At 34.6% G+C, this 14450-nt stretch overlaps 1 protein-coding gene across 5 annotated transcripts in view; it reads left to right on the forward strand.

The window, feature by feature from the left end:
• Positions 1-14450, forward strand: part of ZNF782 (zinc finger protein 782) — a 64075-nt gene that overhangs the window by 34423 nt on the left and 15202 nt on the right. The window contains exon 1 of one of the 5 annotated variants that reach the window (XM_070459479.1): positions 1959-6877. The exons of the other annotated variants lie outside the window; for them this stretch is intronic. The gene's annotated coding sequence lies outside the window, so the exon portion shown is untranslated. Of the gene's footprint in view, positions 1-1958; positions 6878-14450 lie in introns of those variants that run through there. 5 annotated transcript variants of the gene reach the window in all.

Raw genomic sequence — 14450 nt, forward strand, 5'->3', positions numbered from 1 at the left:
ATATATAACATATCCTCAGTTTTCATAGCATGGTCTAAGTATTCAGACCAGTCATTGAACTAACTAGTAAAGAAGTATTAATAATTATGAACAAAATACAGAGCATCTCTGCTTTCAGGGAGTGTGACATTTTGAGAGGGAAATAAATTATATAAACAAATGTAAGTAAATTTGGTAGGCATCAGGAAGAAAAATATATAATGCAGTTTCTCTAGTAACCGTACTTTAGGGAGTGCCATGAAATCTTTCTATAAAAAAAGTATGATATGAGACTTCCTTGGCAGTCCAGTGGTTAAGACTTCATGCTCCCAATGGGACATGGGTTCTATCTCTGGTTAAGGAAATAAGATTCTGTGTGCTTCATAGTGCAACCTGAAAACATTTTTTTAATAAAAACAAAAATGTATGATATTTGTTGATACTGGATGAAGAATACATCAAGAGTACATACATACATACATACATACATACATACATACATAGTTCAGTGAACTATGTACTATTTTATAAAGTTTTTCAAATTCAGAAAGAATTATTAAGATAAAGTGTTGCTTGAACACATCTCTAAAGAAAGTATAGGAAGAAATGAAATAAGGAAATATAAATATTCCAAGAAGTATATGGTGACTCAGCAGTAAAGAACTTGCCTGCAATACAGAAGACATGGGTTTGATCCCTGGGTCAGGAAGATCCCCTGGAGAAGGAAATGGCAACAAGAAAGCAAGAAGACATATGGTATAACATATGGAAAAGGACCAAGAGAATATATTGAGGCGATATTCTGAAGGTTTTAAGCAATAGGCAGTCATTAAGGGTTTTAAATAAAATAGTGACTCAACCAGATTGTTCCTTTGATAAATGTACATTTTGGGCACTAAAAAAAATTCCGGGTGTATTAGATTTTACACAGCAAGTTCATCTCCAGGAATCTATCCTAAAGCTGTATCTGCACAGATATAATATAATACATATGCAAGGTCATTCATCACAACATAGTTGATAATAGGAATAAAACAATAACAACACAAATGTTCATCATCGATTGATTGACTTAAACTTAGATTACATCTACCCACAAGTGACTGTTATGCAGTCTTATATTATGCAGCCATAATATAAGAAGAGTTTATACGCAGATAAGGAGTAATATTCAGCATATATTAAATCAAAAAGAAGCAGAACAGTGTGTATTAAAAGTTATCTTTTGAGTAAAGAAAGGGAGAGAGGAATATATGCAATTGCTTATATCTGCAAAAGTGAAAATACTGGAAGAAAATCAGAAAATAATAAAAATGGGAGGGAGGGGAATGACTGGAGGGGATGGGAATGACTGGAGGGGACAGGAATAGATGTGACTTTAATTATACCTTTTTATACAATTTGAATTTTTTAACTACATAAATATTTTACATACTTAAAAAACTACAGAAAATTTTTAAAGCAAGTAAGTGTAAGTGTGAAAATTTGGAGACTATTTCATACAATTTTGATTAGACATACTTCCCCTTGTTCCTTCTCTTAAGTACAGCTAAAACCCTAGACATTATATATAAAACAAACATAATACTTTGAACAGTTGGTTAAAAAAACAATCCAGAAACACCAACTGAACAGGAAAAAAAAAAAAAAAAAACCCAAGTAAAACCTGCTTCTTGTAGACAGGGAAAAGGATAGAGGCAGTGTATAAAAATAGAAAATTTTAGATAGCTGCCTTCCCTCAGCTAAAACACCGTGGAAAAACTGAAGCCCACCTCCATTAGTAAAGACTGACTTCCCTCATTCTGCTCTAACAAGTACCACTCCACCTTTCCAATAATGTGATGACTGAGAAAGCCTGATGGGGACCAAGACTTTCAGCACTGATTAGCAGCAAAACGTAGCCCCAATCCCTCCCTCAGGGTGTCTGGTGAGAGGCCAAATGGAGAACCTGCACTTCAAACCTCTCTGCACTCAAAACAGGATCTCTGTAGCTTCCACGGTGTCAAAGGCAGCCTACTATAATAGAAGATAAAGAAGATTCACAGTCACATAACATAGTGCTTAGAGTGATCAGGATGCATTTGAAAATATTAACAGTAATAAGGTATAAGGTGAATTAAAGCATATGGATACATTAATGACTGCAGTAGCACAAGGGATGGCAAAGATCATAGGGAATAAGCTATTAACAGGTGCCTGCACTAAATTTGAAGTGAATTGTTAGAGTGTTACTGTAATACAGACACAGATTACTTTAAAACGTATATTGTAAATACTGGGCAACCACTAGAAAGATTTTAAAAGAAGTGTAAATGATACACTAAGAGAAGAAATGAAATGGATTCATATAAAAAGAATGACTACAAGAGTAATACAGACACAGATTACTTTAAAACATATGTTGTAAACACTGGGCAACCACTAGAAAGATTTTAAAAGAAGTGTAAATGATACACTAAGAGAAGAAATGAAATGGATTCATATAAAAAGAGTGACTACAAGAGTGATACACCATGCTAACACTAACCAAAAGAAAAGGAAGTGAATGTATTAACTTTAGACAAAGTATACTTTTAAAACATGGAAAAATACCAAGAATAGAGAAAATTATATACTGAAGTCAGTTCTCTAAGAAGACATTACAGTCCTAAATGTTTATGCACCTAACATAAATTCAAATACAGGAGGAAATTCAAATTCAAAGTACAGGAGGAAAAAACTGATAGAACTGGAAAGAGGAGTAGTTAAATCCACTATTAGAGTTGGAGCCTTAAACTCTATTCTGTCACTATTAATAGATCAAGAAGGCATAAATTTAGTAAGGATATAGATGACCTGAACAGTGCTGTCAACTAATTTGGATCTACTGATACATACACACGTACATATATGTGTGTACACACACACACTATTCCAACTACAAGAGAATACACTTTATTTGCAAGTATACATGAAATATGTATTCTAATACTTTGGCCACCTGTTGTAAAGAACCAACTCATTGGAAAAGATCCTGATGCTGGGAAAGATTGAGGACAGGAGAAAAAGGGGGCAACAGGATGAGAGGGTTGGAAAGCATCATCAACCCAATGGACATGAGTTTGAGCCAACTCTGGGAGATAGCAAAGGACAGGGAAGCATGACATGCTGCAATCCATGGGGTTGCAAAGAGTCACACATGATTTAGCAACTGAAAAACAATGAAAACAACAGATACATAAAGTGTTAACCAAAATAGAACACATTCTAGGCCAAAAACACACTTCAACATATTTAAAAGTATAGAAATTAAAAATATATTCTCAGATTACACCAAAAGTAAACAAGAAATCACATATAGAAAGATAGCTGGAATACTCCAAAATATTTGCATATTAGCCAAAACATTTCTAAATGGTGCATGAGTCAGAAAAAGAAATCGTAAGAGAAGTCTTGAGAATTTTTTTAAGTGAAAAAAAAAAAAAAAGCCAAAACAAAACTTGTGAGATGCAGCTAAAGCAGCACTCAGAGCTTAGTTTATAGTACTAAGTGCACATAGTAGGAAAGAAGATCTAAGGTCAGTAACCAAAGTTTCCATCTTAGGAAACTAGAAAAAGGAAGTTAAACCTAAAGCAAGCAGAAAAAGGAAATAATAACAAGACAGAAATCAGTGAAATTGAAAATAGGAAAAAATGAAGAAGAATAAGATAAGTTCTTTAAAAAGATCATTAAATTGATTAATCCCTAGCTAGGCTAACAGAGAAAAGAGGAAAGACAAATTACCAATATGAGTTATAAAAGAACAGTCAGCACTACTGATCCCTTAGACACTAAAAATATATAATAAGGGAATACTGCAAACAGTTCTGTGCCCATAAAGTGGATTATTTGAATGAAATAGACTGGTTCCTTGAAACACAAATGTCCATATGTACTTGTGATGAAATACCTAACTTGGATAGTTCTATACCTGTGAAAGAATTTTTATTTAGAGTTTAAAACCATCTAAAAAAGAAGGTGCCAGACCTAAATGATTTCACCAGTAAATTCTATCAAACTTTTAAGGAATAATACAAATTCTGTACAAACTCTTCCAGGAAAGTAAGCAGCAGGAAAGAATTCCCCACCATTTCATTAGTCCAGTATTAATATACAATGGGAAAACTAGAAGAAAGCTACAGACTAATATTTCTCATGGACTTAGATCTAAAATCTTTTATAAATATTAAAAAACCAAATCTAGCAATTTATTAAAGGGTGTTATATTCAAATTTGTTTCACTCCAGAAAGGCAAGACTGGTTCTACTTGTATAAACCAATAAATGTAAGTCACAGTAACAGACAATAAAAAATACTGTGTGATCATAGCAATGGGAAATTTTTAAATTTCGCTAAATTTCCAAGGCATTTGTATATTTGCATCCCCCACAATATCATGTTGAAATCCCAGCCTTCAAAGTATTTAAAGGTGGGGCCACTAGGCAGTTATTTGGTCATGAGGCCAAAACTATCATAAATGGGATCAGTGTCCTTAGAAGAGGAACCGCAGAGAGCTTACTCACCTTTCTATCATATGAGGATACCTCAAGAAATCAACCATCTATGAACCAGGAAATGGGTCCTCATCACACAGCGAATCTACTGACACCTGGATCTTGGACTTCCCAGCCTCCAGAACTATAAGAAATAAATGTTTGTTGTTTACAGACCACACAGTCTATGGAATTGTTGTTACAGCAGCCTGAACATACTAATACACCATTCATTGAGAAAAAAATAATCACTCTCAGAAAATTAGAAATATGAGAATATGACCCAATAAAGGATATATATGAAAGATATAATGCTAACAACATACATGTTGTGGGAGACAGAACACTTTCCCTCTAAGTTAGAAAATAAGATAAGGATTAATTTCTCATCACTATTATTTAGTGTTTTACTGGAACTCCTTACTAGTAAAGTAAGGTTAAGAAAAGGGGGAAGAAAGTATATAGATTGAAAAGGAACAAATAAAACTGCCTTTATTCACACATGACATTTCCTATATAGAAAACCCCCCGAAATATACCAAAACATTCCTGGAAATAATAAGCAAATATAACAACTATACAGGATCCACGGTCTATTTGTAAAAGTTATTTCTGTCCTATATATTAAAAATGAACAATTGAAACTTAAGTACAAAATATAATAATAATTGTGTTAAAAAGAGGAAGTACTTAAGGATAAATCTACAAAATGTGTTTGCAGAAAGCTACAAGATGCAGATGAAAGAAATTGAACAATATCCAAATGATGGAGAGATGTTTTTTATTTATGGATTGGACAACTTAAGATATCCGTTCTCTCTGCTATCTTGATCTATAGACTCAAGGCAGTGTCAATCATGATTACAGGAAATTTTTATCAATAAACTGGTTCTAAGATTTATATGGAAAAATCAGGATCTACAATAGCCAAAATAAATCTGATGAAGAACAGAGAATGATATTTCCCAATTTCAAGGTTTATGATATTGGTGAAAGAATACTCCTATTATTGAATGGAACAGAATGGAAACTTAGGTAGATACATACAAACATAATAAAGTGAATTTTGACGAAGTTCAAAGGCAATTCAATGGAGAATGTATAACCTTTCATCAAGTAGTACCAGAACAATTGAATGTTCATATATTATAGAAATAACAACCTCAAATTCAGGCCTCATATCTTACCCCAAAATAAGCTTAATATGGGTCATAGGCATAAGTGTAAAATGCAAAACAGAACCATCTAGAAGCCAAAAACATAGGAGAATATCTGTGAGCTAGGGTTGTCAATACATTTTTACATACAACACCAAAAGAAGATTTATGAAAGAAAAAAATTTATATATTGGACTTCATTATAATTTTTAAATGGTGCTCTAAGAGACACTGTTAAGAGAATGAAAACAAAAACCACAGACTGGAAGAAAATTTGTTAATTGTACTTGTACTCAGGAATTGTACAGAATATACAAAGAGCTCTTAAAATTCAATAGTAAGAGATAATGATGTCAGTAAAATAGTGAGCTAGAAAACTTGAGGCTCTCATTCCCCCATAGAAACAGTTTTTTAAAAGTTTGTCAGAACTCTGAAGAGTGAAGTTTTACAGTTAAGCAACTAAACAAATACACAATCAAGAAAAGGTCATCTACAAAATGGTAGAAAATTCTTTAGTGTTTTTACTCATCCTTGTCCCTCAGATTGCTGAGTACAGTGATGGTCTTGGTCTTGAGCAGATGGCTTCCCAGTTCCCAGGTCCTTCCTATAACCAGAAAATTTACAAATTAATTTGCAAAATTTGCAAATTATTTTGTATGTCTGTTCTGACCTATCAGGGGAATACCTAAAGGGTTAACTCAAGATGTTCATCTGTTTCACATAATACAGAGTATAGGCAGGAAAAGTGACAAGACATGCTCGTAAAAGACAAAACAGACTACAAGTCCACAGATGCCTGGGTCAAGAGACTATGAGTGGACACACACCATATGCCATCTGAGACAAAGAGGGTAAGCTGGGGAGAGAGTCTTGATAACTAGGACATTGAAAAGTATTCAAAAAAATAGGTAAATTTAAAAAGCCATTGACTTGCCTGGGCAAGACACATACTCAGAATCTAAGACTGGAGAAAACCTTAAGCTTCCACCACAGTCTGACTTGTGGCATAAGACAAACCTCGGTAAGTGTGAAGGAGTGCCACAGAATAGATCCAGTTTGCAAAGTTAGGGAGAGGTGGTTCTCATTTTTGTGTTCTTTGTTTTTGGCAGTTTTTTTTTTTTTAGCTTCTGTCAAGGAATTCCATCAAAATAATACCTAGATGTGAACCAGAGGAACAGAGTTGGTGATCCACACACTACAAGCAATTGACTTTACAAAAAAGTAGTTTGGGTAAGTCTCAAGACACTTGGACTACTACAGCCTCCAACAGTCAAAATAATAATAATAATAATATTAGCAAACCCTGGAAAAGAGGAGAATCTGATTTCCAGAGTTGACACATTTTAATAATCAAATGCCCTATTTTCAATGAAACATCACAGAGTAGACAGAGAAATGGGAAAACATGCCTCATTGAAGGGAGCAAAATTCTTTGACAGGAAGAACCACCCTTGAGAAACCCAGACATCAAACTTTCTGGATAAGTACTTTAAGATAACTGTCTTAAATATGACCAAAAAGCGAAAAGGTAACATAGAGAAGAGCTAAAGGACATTAGGAAAACAACATATGGATACAATTGGAACAGCAAAAAAAAAGGAAAATTAAAAGGAACAAAACAAATTCTGCAGTTGAAAATTTTTCTGAAATGAAAAATTCACTATAGGACTTCAACAAGAAACAGAAAGACAGAAAAAGAGCTAGAAGGTAGGACAATTGAAATTACCTAATCTGTGAATCACAAAGTAATAAGAATGAGGAAAAGTGAACAGACCAAAAGACTTTTGGGGTACCATCAAGAGGAACAATGAATGCATAATGTGAGTCCCAAAAGAGAAGAAAGAAAAAGGAATAAAAAGTTATTTGAAAAAATAATGGCTAAAAACTCCAAACTTAATGAAATACATGAATCTATAAATCCAACAAGTTTGATGAACTCCAAGTGTAAGCCCCAAAAGACCCAAACTGAGAAACATACTCTGTCAAAATATATACAGAAAATCTTGAAAGCAATGAGTAAAGCGACTCATCACATGCAAGGGACCCTGAACACAATTATCTCCCTATTCCCTCCAGAAACTTTGAAGACCAGAAGGCAATGGGATAATGTATAAAGTGCTGAAAGAAATGAACTGTCAAGTGAGAATTCTATATCCATAGAAAATGGCAACCCACCCCAGTGTTCTTGCATGGAGAACCCCAGGGATGGTGGAACTTGGTGGGCTGCCGTCTATGGGGTTGCACAGAGTCAGACACGACTGAAGTGACTTAGCAGCAGCAGCAGCAAGATAGTCCTTTAAAATTGAGGGAGAAATTAAGAAATTCTAAGAAAATTATAGGGAGTTCATTACCACTGGAGCTGCCCTTAAAGAATGTTAAAGGAAGTCCTTCAGGTTGAAGTGAAAGGATGTTAGATGGTGACTGGCATCTGGCATCTCCAGTAAAGGCAAAGGCATGGACAAATAGAAAAGCCAGTTTTAGTTTTAACTTTGGTGTGTTGCTTCGCTGTTTATATTCTGCAGAACTAACAATAAATAAAAATGATTATGAATCTATATTATTGGGCTCACAGTGTATACAGATGTAATTTGTGAGATCAGTAGCATAAACATAGAGGACAGAACTGTAGAGCTTTCATATGATTGATGTCAGGTTGACATCAATTTAAATTAAATTCTTATAACTATGATAACCACATAGTTAACCCCATGATAACCACAAAAAAAAGCTACAGAATATACATTAACAAATGAGACAAATCAAAATTTATCAAAACAAAACAATCAGCTAAACACACATGGTGCTAGTCATGGAGAAAATGAGGGCAAAAAAACTATAATATATACCAAAAGCCAGTAGCAAAGTGACTGAAGTAAGTCATTCCTTGTCAGTAAATACTTTAAGTGTAAATGGATTAAACTGTATCAAAAGATAGAGATTGTCAGAATTTAAAAAATTAACCAACTTTATGCTGTCTTATATGAGACTTAACTTAGATCTAAAAACATACTTAGGTTGAAAATGAAAGATGGGGAAAGATATTCTATGCAAATAGCAACCAAAACACAGTAGAGGAGGCTATTCTATTAATAGACAAAATAGACTTGGAGTCAGAAACTGTTACAAGAGGGAAAAGACATCATTTATTGACAAAAGGGTCAGTCCACCAAAAAAAGAAATGCATAAGCATATATGTATCAAACATCAGAGTCTCAAAATATATGAAGCAAACACTGACAATTGAAGGGAGAAACATATGATTCTACAATAATGAACACTTCTGTATTCCACTTTCAATGATGGATTAAACAACCAGAGAAAGATTAAATAAAGGACTTGAACATCATAAAACAACTGAACCTGACAGAGAAGACTCTACCCAAGTTCAGTAAACTACACATTTTTTTCTGATGTGCACGTGGATCATTCTCTAAGATAGACCACAAAACAAGTTTTAACACATTCTAAAAGACTGAAATCATATGTAGTATCTTTTCCAAACACAATTAATAAAAGAAATCATTAACAGAAAATGCAATGTCATAAATATGTAGAAAATAGAAAGTGAAGTCACTCAGTTGTGTCCGACTCTTTGCAACCTCGTGGACTGTAGCCTACCAGGCTCCTCCGCCCATGGGATTTTCCAGGCAAGAATACTGGAGTGGGTTGCTATTTCCTTCTCCAGGGGATCTTCCCGACCCAGGGGTTGAACCCAGGTTTCTCTCATTGCAGGCAGACGCTTGACTGTCTGAGCCACCAGGGAAACATATAGAAAATAGCTCTTAAACAACCAGTGAGTGAAGAAATCACGAGGGAAGTTAGAAAATACCTTGAGACAGTAAAAATATAAATACAGTACACCAAAACTCATGGGTGGTGAACGTAACACTAAGGTGGGAATTTATACCTGTAAACACATATATCAGACAAGAAAAAAGATCTCAAATCAATGACCTAACTTTACACCTTAAGGAAGTAGAGACCAAAGAGCAAACTAAACCTAAAGTTAGCAGAAAGAAGAAGATGTAATACAGATTAGAAAAGAGATAAATAAATGGATAAACAAGAAATCAGTGAAACCAAAAGTTCTTTGACAAAGAAACAAAATTCACAAACCTTAGCTAGATGAATAAGAAAAAAAAAAAAAAGAAGGCTCAAATTACTAAAATCAGATATGAAATTGGGGCAATATTACCAATTCCACAGAAATATAATATCTATGAAAATACTATGAGTATATGACAGCAGATTGGACAACCTATGTGAAATGGTCAAATTCCTAGAAACCCTTTGTCTTCCAAAACAAAATTATAAAGAAATAGAAAATAACCTAGATCTATATGTAGTTTCTAGTATAATTCTCCAATTAAGAGAAACCAAAGTTCCTTGGAGAAATGGCTGGTTCTAGAGCTGGAACATGGAACATGCAAGATGAGTATGTAAGAACATAAGGAAATACTCAAAAAACAGAATGATGGGGGTATGTCAAAGACCACAGGAGCCTAACTGAAAGAGCTCGCAATAACTAAAGCTGCAACAATTTGAATAATAAAATGATAAATAATAAAATAGTGTTGGTTTATAACTCAAAGTATAAATTACTTATGAGTCCATACTAGTAAGTGTGGTTGATTAATACAATTAATCATACAGAAAAGTATGATTAAGTAAGTAAATGGGAGAGAACCAAAAAATCTCCAACACAGAATTACTAACAGTATAGTTACTGTACCTTCAAGGAGGTGGAGCAGAATTTCCCACCGTTTGCTTCCCTTGTGGTTCAGTTGGTAAAGAATCCGCTTGCAATGTAGGAGACCAGGGTTCGATCCCTGGGTTGGGAAGATCCCCTGGAGAAGGGAACGGCTACCCACTCCAGGGTTCTGGCCAGGAGACTGAACCAAAATGACCTGCTAGTTTTGGAAGGTCTCATGTATAGGCATGGATTGGCAGGGGCTCACCACAGGGATGGGGGCACGGGCAGCTGAAGTCTGGGAAAGTCCCCCTTGGTGTAAACCCTCTTAGGAGTTGCCATTAACCCTACTAAAGAGCCTGTATACCCAAGGCCTGAGTTGCCTCAGGCCAAAAAACTACCAGGGAGGGAGCACAACCCCACTCATCAGCAGATAATTGAATTAAAGCTTTACTGAGCATGGCCCTGCCCAAGAGAGCAAGGCCCAGTTTTTCCCCACTGCCAGTCCCTCCTATCAGGAAGCTTACACAAGCTTTTTAACCTCCATCAGAGGGCAGACAGAAGAAGCAATAACCACAGTCCCACAGTGACTAAAACAAAAGCCACATTACAGAAACTTAACCAGCTTGGAAAAGCAGAAAGTTATATCCTAGATGAAGGGACAAGATAAAACCCCAGAAAAAAAACAACTAAATGAAGTGGAGATAGGCAACATTCCAGAAAAATAATTCAGATTAATGATACTGAAGATGATTGAGGATCTTGGAAAAAGAGTGGAGGCAAAGATTGAGAAGATGCAAGAAATATTTACCAAAGACCTAGGAGGATTAAAGAACAAACAGGGATGAATAATACACTAGAAGAAATCAATAGGAGAATAACTGAGGCAAAAGAACAGATAAGTGGCCTGGAGGACAGAATGGTGGAAAATCACTGCTGCAGAACAAAATATAGGGAAAAAAAGAATGAAAAGAAATGAAGACAGCCCAAGAGACCTCTGGGACAACATTAAACGCACCAACACTTGCATTATAGGGGTCCCAGAAGAAGAAAAGGGAGAGGAAAAGGACCTAAAAAAATATTTGAAGAGATAATAGCTGAAAACATCCCTAACATGAGAAAGGAAATAGTCAACCAAGTCCAGGAAGCACAGAGAGCCCCAGGCAGGATAAACCCAAGGGGGAACACACTGAGACACATAGTAATCAAACTGACAAAAACTAAAGGCAGAGATAAAATATTCAAACCAACAAGGGAAAAACAACAACATAAAAGGGAACTCCTATCAGGCTATCAGCTGAGTTCTCAACGGAAACTCTACATACCAGAAGGGAATGACATGATATATTTAAAGTGATGAAATGGGAGAACCTACAACTAAGGATACTCTACCCAGAAAGACTTTTCTTCAGATTTGTTGAAGAAATCAAAAGCTTTCCAGATAAGCAAAAGTTAAGAGAATTCAGCACCACCAAACCAGCTTTACAACAAATGCTAAAGGAACTTCTCTAGGCAGGAAACAAGAGAAGGAAAAGACCTACCTACAGAAAATAAACCCAAAACAATTAAGAAAACAGTAATAGGATCATACATATCAATAATTACCTTAAATGTAAATGGATTAAGTACACTAACCAAAAGATATATAGACTGACCGAACAGATGAAAACATGTGCATGTATCCAGTTCCGCTTACCATATCACTCTACTTAATCCCCCCAGATTGTATATACTTATTTTATATTGTTAGGTTAATCATGTTCCCATTGTGACTTGCAGTTGTGATTATCTTTTATTTTTGTCTGTTGATTATGAAAACTGATAAACATCTTTCTCTTATGTAACTGTAAGTTAATACCATTGTGTCATCACTGGTCAACAGAAAAATGATAGAATTCTATATCACCAAAACTACCATTTAATAGAAAACCCTGTAACCACTTTTTAAAATTCAGATGCATATAAGAATTATCTTGGAATTTTTTGAAAAATACAAATGCCCAGGTTTTGCTTTTTTTTTTTCCCACCAGAGCTCCAGATATGTTTCTAATGAGTAGCCATGTTTAAAGACTACTGGACTATATGAAGATCTTTTACTTTTATCTAGTTTGTTTCACTTTTCCTATTTTATATTTAGTGCTGCCATTTCATTTTTATTTCCAATTTCTCCATCTCCTTTTTTTTTGATGTTCTTTCTCAAGTCTTTATCAAGCATAGTAGAAATGCTCTTGTGTACACATATATAAATAATACATATAATATATATATTTTAGAAAACTTATGAATTTTTGCCTAACTAAAAAATTTAATGGCATTTTTATTGCACTTGTTTGACTTAGTATAAATAGAATGTTAGATTTCTAACTTAAATAAATAGATATGCAATAAACAACAAAAGTTTACTGTATAGCACAGGAAACTATAGTCAATATCTTATAATAACCTATAATGGATAATAATTTCAAAAATAATATATGTGTATATGTATAACTGAATCACAAAAAAAAAGAATTATACTTTTTGAAATTTAGTAATGTTTACCTTTTTGCCAGATTTTCTAAATGTTCTATGGACATCTAATAACAATGTATGAGATACAAAATTTTAAATATATTTGTGTAGGATATGAGTACTATAAATAGAAATCTATTATATTTAAATTATTAATGACCTCAATCAAGATGCTCCTATTCTTATTTTTTCTGCACTTGATAAAATATTCTCAGAGAAATGTTATTGTGTCTTACTATGATTATATATTTTTTGTTTTCCCTTATATTTCTTATTTTTGCCTTATGTATCTTTGTTTCTTGGTTGTTAGGTGTCTAACAGTTTATGATGTCTATCTTCTTTGTGAGTTGTACCTTTTATTAATAAAATGTTCATCTTTGTTTCATTTTAAGAGAAAAAAAAGACAATTTGGTACTGACACAAAAACAAATATAGATCAATGGAACAGGACAGAAAGCCCAGAGATAAACCCATGCACCTGTGGTCACCTAATCTATGACAGTGAGGCAAGAATATACAATGGAAAAAAGGCAGTCTCTTCCATAAGTGGTCCTGGGAAGACTGGACAGTTACATGTAAAAGAATGAAATTAGGACATTCACTAACACCATCTACAAAAATAAAATCAGAATGGATTAAGGACCTAAATGTAAGACTGGACCCTGTAAAACTCTTAGAGGAAAACATAAGAACAATCCTTGAAGGAAATGGCAACCCACTCCAGTATCCTTGCCTGGAAAATATGATGGACAGAGGAGCCTGGTGGGCTTCAGTCCTTGGGGTCGCAAAGAGTCGGGCACAACTGAGCGACTAACACTTACTTACCTACTTGACATAAATCAGAACAAGAGTTTTTTGACCCATTTCCCAGAGTAATGAAAATAAAAATAAACAAGTGGGACCTAATTAAAAGCTTTTGCAGAACAAAGGAAACCACAAACAAGACATAAAGACAACCCTCAGAATGGGGAAAAATATTTGCAAACAAAACTGACAAAGGGTCAGTCTTCAAAATATAAAGAATTTTAACTTTAAGTAGTAAAAAAGATCATGCAGTTGACAGTGTAAACACAGGGAACAAATCACTCATTTGTGGGTGGGTAAGCCAAAGAATGCTCAAACTACCACACAATTGCACTCATCTCACACGCTAGTAAAGTAATGCTCAAAATTCTCCAAGCCAGGCTTCAGCAATATGAGAACCGTGAACTTTCAGATGTTCAAACTGATTTTAAAAAAGGCAGAGAAACCAGGGATCAAATTGCCAACATCCGCTGGATCATCGAGAAAGCAAGAGAGATCCAGAAAAACATCTATTTCTGCTTTATTGACTATACCAAAGCCTTTGACTCTGTGGATCACAATAAACTGTGGAAAATTCTGAAAGAGATAGGAATACCAGACCACCTGACCTGCCTCTTGAGAAATCTGTATGCAAGCCAGGAAGCAACATTTAAAACTGGACATGGAACAACAGACTCGTTCCAAATAGGAAAGGAATATGTCAAGACTATATATTGTCACCCTGCTTACCTAACTTATATGCAGAGTACATCGTGAGAAACTCTGGCCTGGAAGAAGCACAAGCTGGAATCAAGAGTG

The sequence above is a fragment of the Odocoileus virginianus genome, chromosome 31 (assembly GCF_023699985.2).
Source record: "Odocoileus virginianus isolate 20LAN1187 ecotype Illinois chromosome 31, Ovbor_1.2, whole genome shotgun sequence".
NCBI lineage: Eukaryota > Metazoa > Chordata > Mammalia > Artiodactyla > Cervidae > Odocoileus > Odocoileus virginianus.